This window comes from Staurois parvus, unplaced genomic scaffold, assembly GCF_062004578.1.
Source record: "Staurois parvus isolate SC_StPar_1 unplaced genomic scaffold, SC_StPar_1.0 ptg000750l, whole genome shotgun sequence".
Classification (NCBI taxonomy): Eukaryota; Metazoa; Chordata; class Amphibia; order Anura; family Ranidae; genus Staurois; species Staurois parvus.
In genome coordinates this window covers 322,977-335,868 of record NW_028318546.1, presented here as the reverse complement: position 1 = coordinate 335,868, position 12,892 = coordinate 322,977, and the positions used below count along the sequence as shown (strand labels likewise).

At 42.2% G+C, this 12,892-nt stretch overlaps 1 long non-coding RNA gene across 1 annotated transcript in view; it reads right to left on the bottom strand.

Annotated features, from left to right (window-relative positions):
- The window catches only part of LOC149445008 (uncharacterized), a 244,692-nt gene that overhangs the window by 132,916 nt on the left and 98,884 nt on the right, over positions 1-12,892 (bottom strand). The window contains exon 3 of the long non-coding RNA XR_016306475.1: positions 752-881. This is a non-coding gene — a long non-coding RNA (uncharacterized LOC149445008). The remainder of the gene's footprint in view (positions 1-751; positions 882-12,892) is intronic.

The following is a 12,892-nucleotide window of genomic DNA, read 5'->3' as shown; positions in this document are numbered from 1 at the left end:
AAGCCTAATACCCACTCTTCTAAAGCCTCTCTCTTAAACCTAAGCTAAGTCGTTAGCACCGGATCTCACCACTAGTGCTTGCTCCATAGGCTCCTGCTAAAGTAAATCCCACCAATATGTGGATTTTTCGGTCTCATTCTTCAGTTCAGCAGTATGTTAGCTAAGATATACTTAACATGCTTGCAACATGCTGCTAGTTTCTACAAATATCTAATATCTTCTTACATTGCTACTATGCTGTAATATAATATTATGAAATGGTGTGGCCTGAAGGGGTAGAGGGTGTCATTATACTTAGCACACAAGACTCTAATATATTTAGTTACATCTCTGATCTTTTTTTAATAAAAAAAAAATCAGTTTCTGCACATGTGGATAGTCTAAAAGATATTAGATTCTATTAGCATGAAGTCTTCTGTTTTTACAGATGCACCTACTGGCAGGTAGCTGCTTTGGACAACAGCAGCAGACGAAACAAAGCTTGGTGCAGCATAAAAAGCTCAGCTGTCACCAGATCATATCTAAATATAAAGTGTTGGTGTGTAAGTACTGTACTTATCTGAAGTGCACCGAACTAAATATTAAAAACTGATGTGTGCTCGGTAATGACAGCATGGATGTATTAATAAATGTAGTATTCTATTATGTTTCAAATGCTCTAATGTATAACTTGAGAATATTCCCAACTCCATGCAACTAAAATATTATCCCTTGCAGTGGGGCCATGCCCAGGAGAATTAATTTTACTTACCCGATCCTCTGCTTCCCCAGCAGATGGTACTCCCCCACGCTCTAGCAGTGGTCTGTCAATCAGCATCATCACATCCAATGCAGGACTATGGATCTTGCTTTGGTCTTCATGATGTCAGTATCCTAGACCACTAGAGCATGGGAGAAGAATATGGGTTTAGTAAATTTTTTCTGTCCTCGAGACTAAACACTAGTGACCCTTGCAGGGTAGGCACAACCCTACTGCAAGGGATAATCTTTAAGATGCCCAGGGTTGGGCTTTAGGTGCTTGTTCTTCTGGGGAGCCATAAAAGCCACCCACCTAAACTAGGGAATGCAGCTAGTCAGGGCTGTACACAAGCTGGGGCAAAAATTAAACAGTATCTCACATGTGGTACTGCCACTGGACGCAACACATTCAAATTTCTAGTGCCATGCCACAAGCACTTTGCAACCTCAGTGCATTAATGCCTAAATATTGAGGGTTAAAGCAGGCAATGAGGAGGGGGATATTGCCTCTTCCAGTTCTGTCAGCCTGCTCCCACGCACCCTCCCATATTATTATTGCTTATATTGTAAAGGTGTTTTGTTTAGTGGGGATTAGTCATCCAGTCTAGTCCGGATGGACATCATGATTGGATTTTCTAACATTAGTTATTCCAGTGGCATATATGCCTTGAAGAATTTCTAGTATTTAATTTGGTTAGTTTGTTGTTTGTGTAGCGCCCCTCTAGTTAACCAGAGGGAGGTATACTAGGTTTTCAGGCAGAGACTGAATAGCAGCCTGGGCATGAGTCAGCCTGGGTATGAGTCAGCTAGGTCACCTGGGGTCAGGACCGCTCTTAGATATAATTGGCCTGATCAGCAGGAAGTGAGTCAGTGTGTGTTGGGTTGAAAATGGAGTAGGAGGCTGGAGTGTGAAGCCTGGGAGGGGGCCCAGGGAAGGTGCCTACCTACAGGCAGGTGCTGGTAGAGGAGAGCTCTGCTGTGCCACTGTCTACTAAGAGGGACTTCCTGAGCAGCAGGGAAGGAGCCTGCCCAGCAGAAGGCCAGAATGCAGCCACCAACCCTTAACGCAAAGACAGCCACCAACCTATAAAGCTCTCAGGAAGGACAGTGCGAGTAACCTTATATCCCTTGGGCCGGATAAGGGGAGAGGGCAGTCTGGTGGAGAACCCAACTAGCTCCTCAGCCGGGACTGTTTGACTTTGGGCAGTTTCTGGATCCCCTTGTCCAGGGAATATCCTTAGTACTGCTGGGTGAAGAAGAGGATTCATATGGTGTCTGAGGAGGTACACTGGAGGTACCTGAGCTGCCAAAGAAGAGACAGGTTTTTGCTTTCTATCCATAGATTTGTACATAGTTTGTCCTCGCAGTTCACAGTTCCTTGGTCATCCCATGTATCCCTCAACCCCATCCAAGTTTATAACCCCTAAATATAACCACAAAAACAAGCCTAAAGACTGGTTACTGTCTCAGTGTGCAAGTGTGGAGGAAGAAGATGCATGTTGCCTGGCTGTGCAGGATTGTAAGGGGACTCAAAAACTTAGCGACTCCTAAGGAGGTAGTGCTACATTTGTAAAATATGGGATTACTCCATAAATAAACACTGTGGCCACATTTTTGAACCTCAAACTTAAAATACGCAAGCTTGTCTTTATTTCGTTGTTATTTTGCTCCTTTGTGCTATTCCATAAAAGAAATGTAGCTTTGTGATATCTGTTCACATGCCACTAAATAACCAGGATTTATTTGAAACTGATCTCGTAAAAATGTTAATCTACAGTAACCAAAAAAAATAGTCCTATCAATAGCCTTTCCTGTTGGTTTGTCTTGGAGCAATACAAATAGAGTTTTATGATATGTGTATAGTGTGTTTAGCAATAAATAGTCCAGTTTGTTTTGTACACATTTGGACTTTCTTGTGTCTGTTTGTGGTGATGGAATCCACACACACTTATGTCAAATACTGATGATCAGGTGTCAGTTGCTCAACTTAAGGCTAAATATTTTGCACATTCCAAATGGAATGGGCTGGAGCTTTTCCTCTCCTGGACTTGTAGGCCTTGAGGCCCTTGTTTACCTAGATAAGTCCTAAACAACAGGTTTGGTTGAGGCATACTGTGAGCTCTTTCATATGAAACTTTGCCTACTGGATTATGTAAATGGAAGATTTTAAAACATCTTGACAGGACATGATGGATTAGACTTTTGTGAGGCAGTTGTAAACTTGCAGGATTGGAGTTGTTATATGGACATTTGCCTCTGTGTCATGGATCCAGGATAACCCTTGTTAATGGTGCTAATCTTGTTTGGCTTGCCTTTCATGTATCTAGGGATTTGTTAGAATTATAAAATGCTGTGGAGGTTTATTAGCAGGTCATACCTCCCAAGTTTCTGAAATACTAAAGGGGGACATGTTTTAGTATAGAGTATGTAAGCAAAAAATATATCCCTGCCACAGACCATGTTAAATGGACCATGAAGACCTAACACGCAGAAAATGATTGGCTAAACCATACAATTGCTTTTTAACCTCTATTTTTTCTTTATATTGGTTTTCTAAACCAACAAATGCAGAAATATAGAGGTTGAGTGCAAGGTTTGGTGCAGCTTTTCATAGTAAAATAGTACATTTTGTATAGAGATGTACACATCAAACCAAAAAGAGGGACAATTGAGGCTGTATAAGCAACAGAGGGATTTGCTCTCAAAAGAGAGGACAGATCCTCCAAACGAGGGACAGTTATGAGCTATCAGCAAGGTAACTGTACATAGATTATGTTTAGTTTACCAAGTTCTTCTAAATGTAAAATGTATGGGGTTCATTTATCAAATAGGAAACTAGAGCTGACCATACACACATAGATTTTTAATAGATTCCTCCACCTCCATCCACACTAAATAGAACTGATGGACGAATCACCTCTGATATCTATGGTATTCTGACAATACCAGACTGGATACAGTCACATTTTGGCCAACAGATTTCCACCCAACTCCTTCAACAAATGTTTGCTCAACAATATACTTTTATCAATCAGGGTGGTGGCACCACTATGTATGGCAACCTTTACAGACATTATAGACTTGTTTCCAACCCATCATGCCTCCTATTTCTGTCACATCAGAGATGGAGGACATGATGAGTGAAATGGCATAGAAGAGCTTTAGGGAGAACTGTAGTCCTTTGTGCAATGGCATACTTTTGTTTCCACTTGGGTGGAAAAGGAAACAAAGATGAATCAGTATAAGTACAGAATTCTGTACAGTATCCCTCATGTCAGTTTAGTTCTGTCTCACTGTACACGTACAACCTGATCATACAATCTTTGTACTCAAAACTATGTAATATGAGGATGTAGCTAACTATCCAATCCATTTTTATGCAATCAGGCAGACCCATGCACTACAAAATTGTTGGTAGATCGAAAGGAGATTGTATAATCAGATTGTATTGTTAGTAGTGTTCCTTGGCATGGGTTTTAAAAAAGTTTTTTGAGAGCTGCAGCTCTCTCCACTTTTTTTCCTTATTCTACTTTCTTTTAAATATGACAAGGTAGGGGAAAACGGCCATATGACTTGGATGACACTTTTGATTCTGGCAACAGACTCACCCCTAAAAATTCCATTTCTGTCTTTGTTATATGTATTGCTATACATATACAGTGTATATATATATATATATATATATATATATATACAGATGCTTTACTGATAACACTAAATTATCTGTGAACTACCAACACTTTCCAGCCATAAATAAGTTTTAATTTACATGCTGCCTGGTTATTCCAGGAATGTTCAAATATGTTGTAAGACTTGTGAAAATGCCAATAAAAGTGACATCTGTCAGTTCTTTGAAAACTTGTCTTAAAGCAGAAAGCTGGTATGTCAGACACAAATGATCTGAAAGTGTCCAGAACTAATGATCGGAAATACAACACATTACTGTGGAATTAGCATAATGGTTACTGTGCATGCATATATAAAGGTACTGTATGTAACTGATCATGTATCTAAACAATGGGCAGCCAGGGACTTAATGAAATCAGTGTTTGTTTTTTGTCTTTGGGGGCTATTGCTTCTGTCATTTAGATTCCTATTGAAAACATCCCAATGTCCATCCACCCACTTCCCAACCTGACATCCACCCACACCTCAGCATGATTACCTAAGCCCATCTGCAGAAGGCTTCTAATTCATCCCACAGAACAAGCCTCAACTGTCACTCAGTTACAGGCAACAGCTGATTCTTCCACCATCCATCTTGTTGGTGACAGAAGATGGCTTGTTCTGTGAAGATGCAAATACTTGCTAGTGATTGAATATTCAAGGAACTTAAATGAATCGTTACTATTAAATGATCCAACATTTGTTTAGTATCACATTTCTTAACAAAAGCTAAACTAACACAATTATTGACAGCACTTTTGTTTTCTAAAAAGCACAAATTAACACAGCTCTGTAATCATTATTACAACATTAATTGTAGTTTTTAAATGCAATTAGTGTAAGTACTTGAATTTGACTTGAAATCAACCTGGGTCTACTGTAGTCTGTATCACAACTCACAGAGGGTGAGGGAGAAGCAGCTCAAAAAACAGTCAGTGCTGTAGTGCAATAACCATGCTGATAGGAGGAGAGAGGAGGATGACAGTGTGAAGAGCTCATCACTGTGTGTTATGTTTATAAAATGGGAATTGTGGGCAGCAGCCATGGCAGTTCAGCAGACTTCTGTATATTACTGTTGCCTCTCCTACAAAGTGTTCAGAATTTGGTATGTGATTAATTTATGGTCAATAGCAGGAATGGGTGACCTTATCATCCTCTTAGTGCAAGCCTTTATTAGTATAAGTAAGGATTTATTCACACGAACAGGCAGGAGGCGGTAAACCAGGTGGATGAGCTGAAGTTTTACCACCCCCTAACCACCCGCCTGAACACTGACATACAGCTACTCAGGGTTGTAAACATGCAGCGGCCGCAGTGAAAATCAACAGCATGTTGCATTCAGCAGGCGTTACTGTAGCCAAACGTGACATGCAAGCCTATGCAACCACTTCGCAAAAACATGCAATACATACAGTTTCAGTATTTTTACTGACAGCCAGTAAAAAATGGACACTTCTCCTGCCAGTAAATGTCAGTGATAGGAAAAGTTTCCAATTAAAAATATAGCTGTGACACACGGCTCTGAACTGCACATAGGCTGTTCTAGTCCAGAGCTGGCCAAGACCATCTGTGCCTGCTACAGTGTGTTTGAGTGGATCTGGCAAAGGTGGTGCCCATGCATGTTGTGTGATGTCATGGTGCAAGGGAGCCGAACGGAGTGGCCGGATCCTCATGTGCGGGTTTGAAGGGACGGGAGCAAGGCAAGCTGGGAGCGGGACTGTCATTGCTGTTTGGAACGGTGTGGGCTAAAGGGACAGCCTGGTGTGGATAGAAACTGTCACTATAATGCAGGTGGGAAGCTGTGACATTGGTGCAGTCTCATTATTATCTGTGCTGCCGAACACTGCTATCAGTGTCACTGTGATAGTCGATTTCATGTGTGTGCCTGCCCATTCTAATTTCTTGCCCTCCTGAGTGCTATCCCTGAACTATTTACTTACTATCAAAAATAAAATAAGAAATCATTTTGCCCTAATATCTACTAATATCTACCTTAAATCACACTGCTAATTGCCTATTGTAATTTTTTTAGCCTAAATACCAACATTTTCTCTTAAAACTGTATTTTTTTTTCTAGGTTTTGGAAATGCCAGTAAAAACGTGGCTGTGCCAGTAAAATTTGGGTGTCGTGTGAGTGAACTTCAGTCTGGTACAGGGGCGGACTGACCATTTGGGAACTCTGGCACTGCCCGAGGGCCCGGGGTCAGTAGGGGGCCCCATGAGATGCCCCTGGTACCTTTCATAGGCTTTTTTGGGTGTTGTTTGAGTGTGGGCAAGGACACAGGGGCCCCATGATCCCCTATTGCCCGGGGCCCCATGAGTTGTCAGTGCACCCCTGGTCTGGTAGGTTGGTAACACTGCTCCCCACTGCCTGTCAAATGCTCTAAAGAGCAATATGAGCTCAGATCATTTAGGAGGCATATGTGAAGGAATGCAGGCCATAGACGGGTCGAACATCGGCCAATTTAAAAAAAAACAAAAAACGAAAACCGGTCGTTCGGTCGGCCGACGTTACCACCAACAGTAACGAAAATCGGTCGACAAAATTATAGAGTTCACCCCATACCTTCTGTCCCTTGCAGGTCACGGCTCATGCGTGGATTTTTTATTGGTAAAACGATCGGCCGATTTGCCCATCTTTGCCAGGAAAATCGGCCGATCGTCAAAATCGGCCACGAATTTTCCAACATAACCAAAAAAAAATGTGCAAAAAACCCGAAAAATGGCCGACCAATTAACCCACTAACAGTGCGAAAATTGGCCGATTTTCGAACCGTCTATGGCCAGCATTAGACTGGCTCACAGGAAACTTTTTGATTGCCTATCTTGGTAGTTTTAACTTAATGAAAGAAAGATGCATAGTTGTGCTGTCACTCACAGCAGCCAATCAAGAACAAAATGATCTCTTTTTATTATACATTATTTTCATTGTTATCATGTACACAACTGAACAATAAAAAGTATACTTTAAAGTGGTTCTAAAGGCTCAAGGTTTTTACCTTCATGCAGTCTATGCACGAAGGTAAAAAATCTTTTGTATGCAGTATCCCTCCCAGCCCCATCCCAGTCTTTACCTGAGCCCTCTCCAATCCAGCAATGTTCTCAATAGCCTGGTGACTCTTCCTCCTCATTGGCCGAGACTGCAACAGGAACCCATTGGCTTCCGCTGCTGTCAGTCACAAGCAGTGAGCCAATGAGGAGAGAGTGGGGGGGCTAGGCCGAGACACGGCTCTGTGTCGAATGGATGCATAGAGCAGCAATTCGGGGATGAGCATGTAGCAGTGCCCGCAGGGCAAGCGGCTTTCCCTGGGGGCACTGCTCGAGCAGAAGGAGCTAAGAGCACTGGAGGGGACCCGAAAAGAAGACATGTTTCTTATTTTGGAAAAAAAAAACAAGCTTTAGTGTCACTTTAAATGATTGAAGAACTACAGCAACCTCAGCTGGAAATAGATTCATTGAATTGTATAAGAATGCTCGTTATCGACGAAGCTTCTTTATTTAAGTAGAATTGTGGCCTTGTGACAATGATTAGCGTGTAAAATGTGAGGACTGATCTTCCCAACAGGGATGCAGACAGCATTAAAAATACCTGGTAGAAGGTCCAACCTCTCACCTCTATCCATTAGAAAATAACGTTTATGCTAGAGTTCTACTTTAAATGCTTAACCTTTGATAGCGTCCATTGCATTGGTTCATGACAATGTTTGAATGAGAAGAAGTATAGTGCTACCGTATGTCCCAAAAAGGAAATGCATAGAGTTCTTTAATTATATAAAGGGATTCCATAGGCACAATTTGTATTTGTTAAAAATAAAAAACATGTCTATACAGTTGCAAGAAAAAGTATGTGAACCCCTTGGGATTACGTGGAGTTTTGCATGAATTGGGCATAAAATGTGCTCTAAACGTCATCTAAGTCACAACAATAGAAGAACACAGTCTGCTGAACATAATACTACACAAACATTAGATGTTGCCATGGTTTAATTGCACATAACATGTAAACATTCACAGTGCAGGGAGGAAAAAGTATGTGAGGCTCTAGCTTAATGACTTCTCCCAGAGCTAATTGGAGCCAGGAGTGAGCCAACTTTGACTCCAATCAGTGTGATGATATTGGATGTGTTGCTGACAGCTGTCCTGCCCTTAAAAACACACACCTGTTTTGGGTTTACTGGTTTCAAGAAGCACTGTCTGATGTGAACCATGCCTTGCAGAAAAGAGCTCTCAGAAGACCTACGATCAAGAATTGTTGACTTGCATGAAGCTGGAAAGGGTTACAAAAGTATCTCCAAAAGCCTTGATCTTCATGTGTCCACGGTAAGACAGACTGTCTACAAATGGAGAAAGTTTAGCACTGTTGCTACTCTCCCTAGGCATGGTCGTCCTGTAAAAATGACTGCAAGAGCACAGCGCAGAATGCTGCATGAGGTAAAGAAGAATCCCAGAGTGTCAGCTAAAGACCTACAGAAATCTCTGGCACATGCTAACATTTTTGTTGACACATCTACAATAAGGAAAACATTAAATAAGAATGGAGTACATGGGAGGACACCACGGAGGAAGCCATTGCTGTCTAAAAAGAATATTGCAGCACGTTTGAAGTTTGCAAAAGAGCACCTGGATGTTCCACAGCACTATTGGCAAAATATACTGTGGACAGATGAAACCAAGATTGAGTTGTTTGGGAAGGACACACAACACTATGTGTGGAGAAAAAAAGGCACAGCACACCAACATCAAAACCTCATCCCCACAGTAAAACATGGCGGAGGGAGCATCATGGTTTGGGGCTGCTTTTCTGCCTCAGGGCCTGGACGGATTGTTGTCATTGATGGGAAAATGAATTCCAGAGTTTATCAAGACATTTTGCAGGAAAACGTACGACCATTTGTCCGCCAACTGAAGCTCCACAGAGGATGGGTGATGCAACAGGACAATGACCCAAAGCATACAAGTAATTCAACAAAACAATGGCTGCAACAGCACAGAATACCCCTTCTGGAGTGGCCCAGTCAGAGTCCTGACCTCAACCCGATTGAAATGCTGTGGCATGACCTTAAGAGAGCGATTCACACCAGACATCCCAAGAATATTGCTACATTGAAACAGTTTTGTGAAGAGGAGTGGTCCAAAATTACTCCAGATCGTTGTGCAGGTCTGATCTGCAACTACACGAAACGTTTGGTTAAGGTTATTGCTGCCAAAGGAGGGTCAACCAGTTATTAAGTCCAAAGGTTCACATACTTTTTCCTCCCTGCACTGTGAATGTTTACATGTTATGTGCAATTAAACCATGGCAACATCTAATGTTTGTGTAGTATTATGTTCAGCAGACTGTGTTCTTCTATTGTTGTGACTTAGATGACGTTCAGAGCACATTTTATGCCCAATTCATGCAAAACTCCACGTAATCCCAAGGGGTTCAGATACTTTTTCTTGCAACTGTACTTATCTGATCTGTAGAATGGTTTTGCATAGAGCAGCCCGAATCCTCCTCTTCTTGGGTCCCCCACAAGCACTTCTACCCCACCACCCCTGCCCAGTTTCCCCATAGCAAGCCGCTTGTTCTTGGGGCACTCGTGCATGCTTGTTCCCGAGCCACACTCTGTGTGTCCATTGACAAATTTACAAATTGGGGAAGTCAGGGGGAGGGGGTGTACTCATCATTTACTGATTACAATATGAGAATTTATATCAATCATGTAGTACCGAGCTAAACCTAAAGTGGTTGTAAATCTTTGACATAACATATGAACAAAGCATATCTCTCTATAGTGTGTACTTTTTGCAATCAAAGCAGAGTTCCAGCCGTTTTTGTGTTTATTAAAAGTCAGCAGCTACAAAAACTGTAGCTACTGACGTTTAATAAAAACACACTTACCTGTCCCGGAGTCCAGCGATGTTCTCACCTGCGGTGTCCCTTTTCCCCTTCTCTCCTCGCCAGCGCTGGCATCTCAACTGTGGGCACCAGGCTGTGCCAGCTTACAGCTTCACAGCCTGGTTCCCAACGTTACATGCGCGAGTCGCGCTGCACCTCCTAATTGGTCTGGCAGTCTTCTGGGACCTGTGAAAGTTCCCAGGAGACTGCAGGAGGGAGGAAGGGGCCGAACTTCCAGCTCACTTCGCTGTGGCGAAGTGAGCTGGAAGTGGGTACCTGTCAAAAACAGGTATCCACTCCCCCAAAAGGTGCCAAATATGGCAGTGGAGGAGGGGAAGGAGGCAAGTAAGCATAGCTTCCGCTTTTGGGTAGAACTCTGCTTTAAGAGTAGTATCATCTCTTTCTGCTGCTTCATTCCTCTGCTATAAGCAAGAATCATTTCTGATAGGTTTTCCTGACAACAACATAAAAATTATGACAGGGGAGGGCACAGCCTGTGATTGACAGCCTCATCTCTGTTCCTGTGTGCTGTGTTAAGTGGGGGTGTCCCTTCCCTCCAATCAGTTCTCAGAGCTCTCCTCACTAATGTAATTTCACCTCCCCACCCCCTGCTTTCCAGAGCTGAGAGATCCTGTGTAAATTCTGCACTTTGTACGGATGCAGGGAACAGACAGCTGCAGATAAACAGATACAACATATGTAGGTGGATTTATTGCATCTCTGTGTATCAGGCAAGTCACTTCACTGGATATATGTAAGGGTTACAACCACCTTAACTGTTTTACCAAGTGTCTGTTGCATACAGAGCTTAAATTTATATACACAAGTAGTCTAAAAGCAAGGACCTTCTGCTCTTTTTATAAAGTGCTCTTGGTCATAATTTAGCTCTTGGCATGGGCTACTCCCTTCACTGGTCTTAATAAAAATTTGCCACAGCTTAAAGACAACCTCTGCCCAAAACAGTTTTGGATGGGACTTCAGGATGGAAGTAAATACCATTTTTTTATATTACTATTTGTATTTTTGCCCCCTATTGTTATGATGAATGTACCATTCTCTTGCAGCTGGCTGGACTTTAAAGTCATTTGCTTATTCTACATTATGGAATGTGACACCCTGGTTTGGCTTCGTAATGCCTGTGGCCAGGGGCGGACTGACAACTCATGGGGCCCCCCGGGCAATAGGGGATCATGGGGCGCCTGTGTCCTTGCCTAAACTCAAAGCCTATGAAAAAGGTACCAGGGGCATCTCATGGGGCCCCCTTCTGACCCCGGGCCCTTGGGCAGTGCCAAGTTTCCAAATGGTCAGTCCGCCCCTGCCTATGGCTGTTTTGTGGAATTGGAAATTCTGGACAAGAAATCTCCCTGTTAGACTTTGCTAGAAATATATGCAAGTTTGACATTCAACTTATTGCAAGGATAAAAATAAACTAAAGTTGCTGATGAGATAGAACCTGAACTATGCAAATTTAACCTTTAGTTTTGACTAGCTATAATAGGGTTTTAGGATAATATTTAGAAAAGTATCCTTTAACGACCAACTCATACTCTGGGTCCTCTGAGATGGGAAAGTCACCGCCACTTATCTTAACAAAAGCTGCACAATGTCCAGAGCCGGTAAAAAGTCTTTTTTCCCCTTTAACAAAAGCTTGTCCTGTTGCTTAGATTGCTTTCTTCTCTAGCAGCTTATGCTGTAACGCTCCATATACAAGATCCAGATTGAGAGGGAGAGAGGGAAATGGAATGACTTGTTTAAACAGGTGTTTGTTGTGGGTAGCATTTTTGTGCAGGATGGGTTTTTCAATTGAAATCAAACATGGATCAAAAATTCCTGTACGGCCACCCAAGAATTATTTATGTGTTTAACATCTGCGTCTATTGAGTTTTTTCCAATAATACAATTTAATATTCCAGAACAAGGTACTGCATTTGAACTGTGTATCGTTACTTTGTTTCTTAAGCCATACATTCCTACATTTACAGTTCCTGGGGTAATGTGGGAACACCTAACCGTTGTCTCTTTTTTTGGTACCCTTTCAGCTTGCAGTTTTCAATTTTATTTGGTGACTCGAGATATCAAATTTGCATATATTAGTGTATGCTTTTCACACTACGGAAGGTAAATTCCTTAAAGGCAGCTCAAGGAATGAAGTGATCCTGCTGACAAAATACAGTTCAGACTTGTAACAGGATGCTTTAATATTAGGGCTTTGTAGTTGTCCTAATCCACAGGGTGCTCTAGGCAAAATGTAAACTGACAAGATGGGAAGAAAGGTGAAAAGCAAACTAATGTGGCTTCTGTCCGCATAACTTGTGTTTAGGGATGTTATTGATAGCAAAACAGTTGGCTTTGGAACAGAATTGGAAGCTTGTGTTATGATGGAGATTTACAGCTTTAGTTAGCAATTGATAGTTCTAAATTAAATCAGAGCTCCACCCAAAAGGGAAGCTCTGCTTGTCTGCCTGCTCCTCCCCCTCCACTGCAAAATTTAGCACCTTTTGGGGAGAGTGGGTACCTGGATTTGACAGGTACCCGCTCCCACTTCCAACTCAGTTCGCCATGACAAACTGACCTGGAAATTTTGCCACCCTCCTTCTTCCTCTGCAG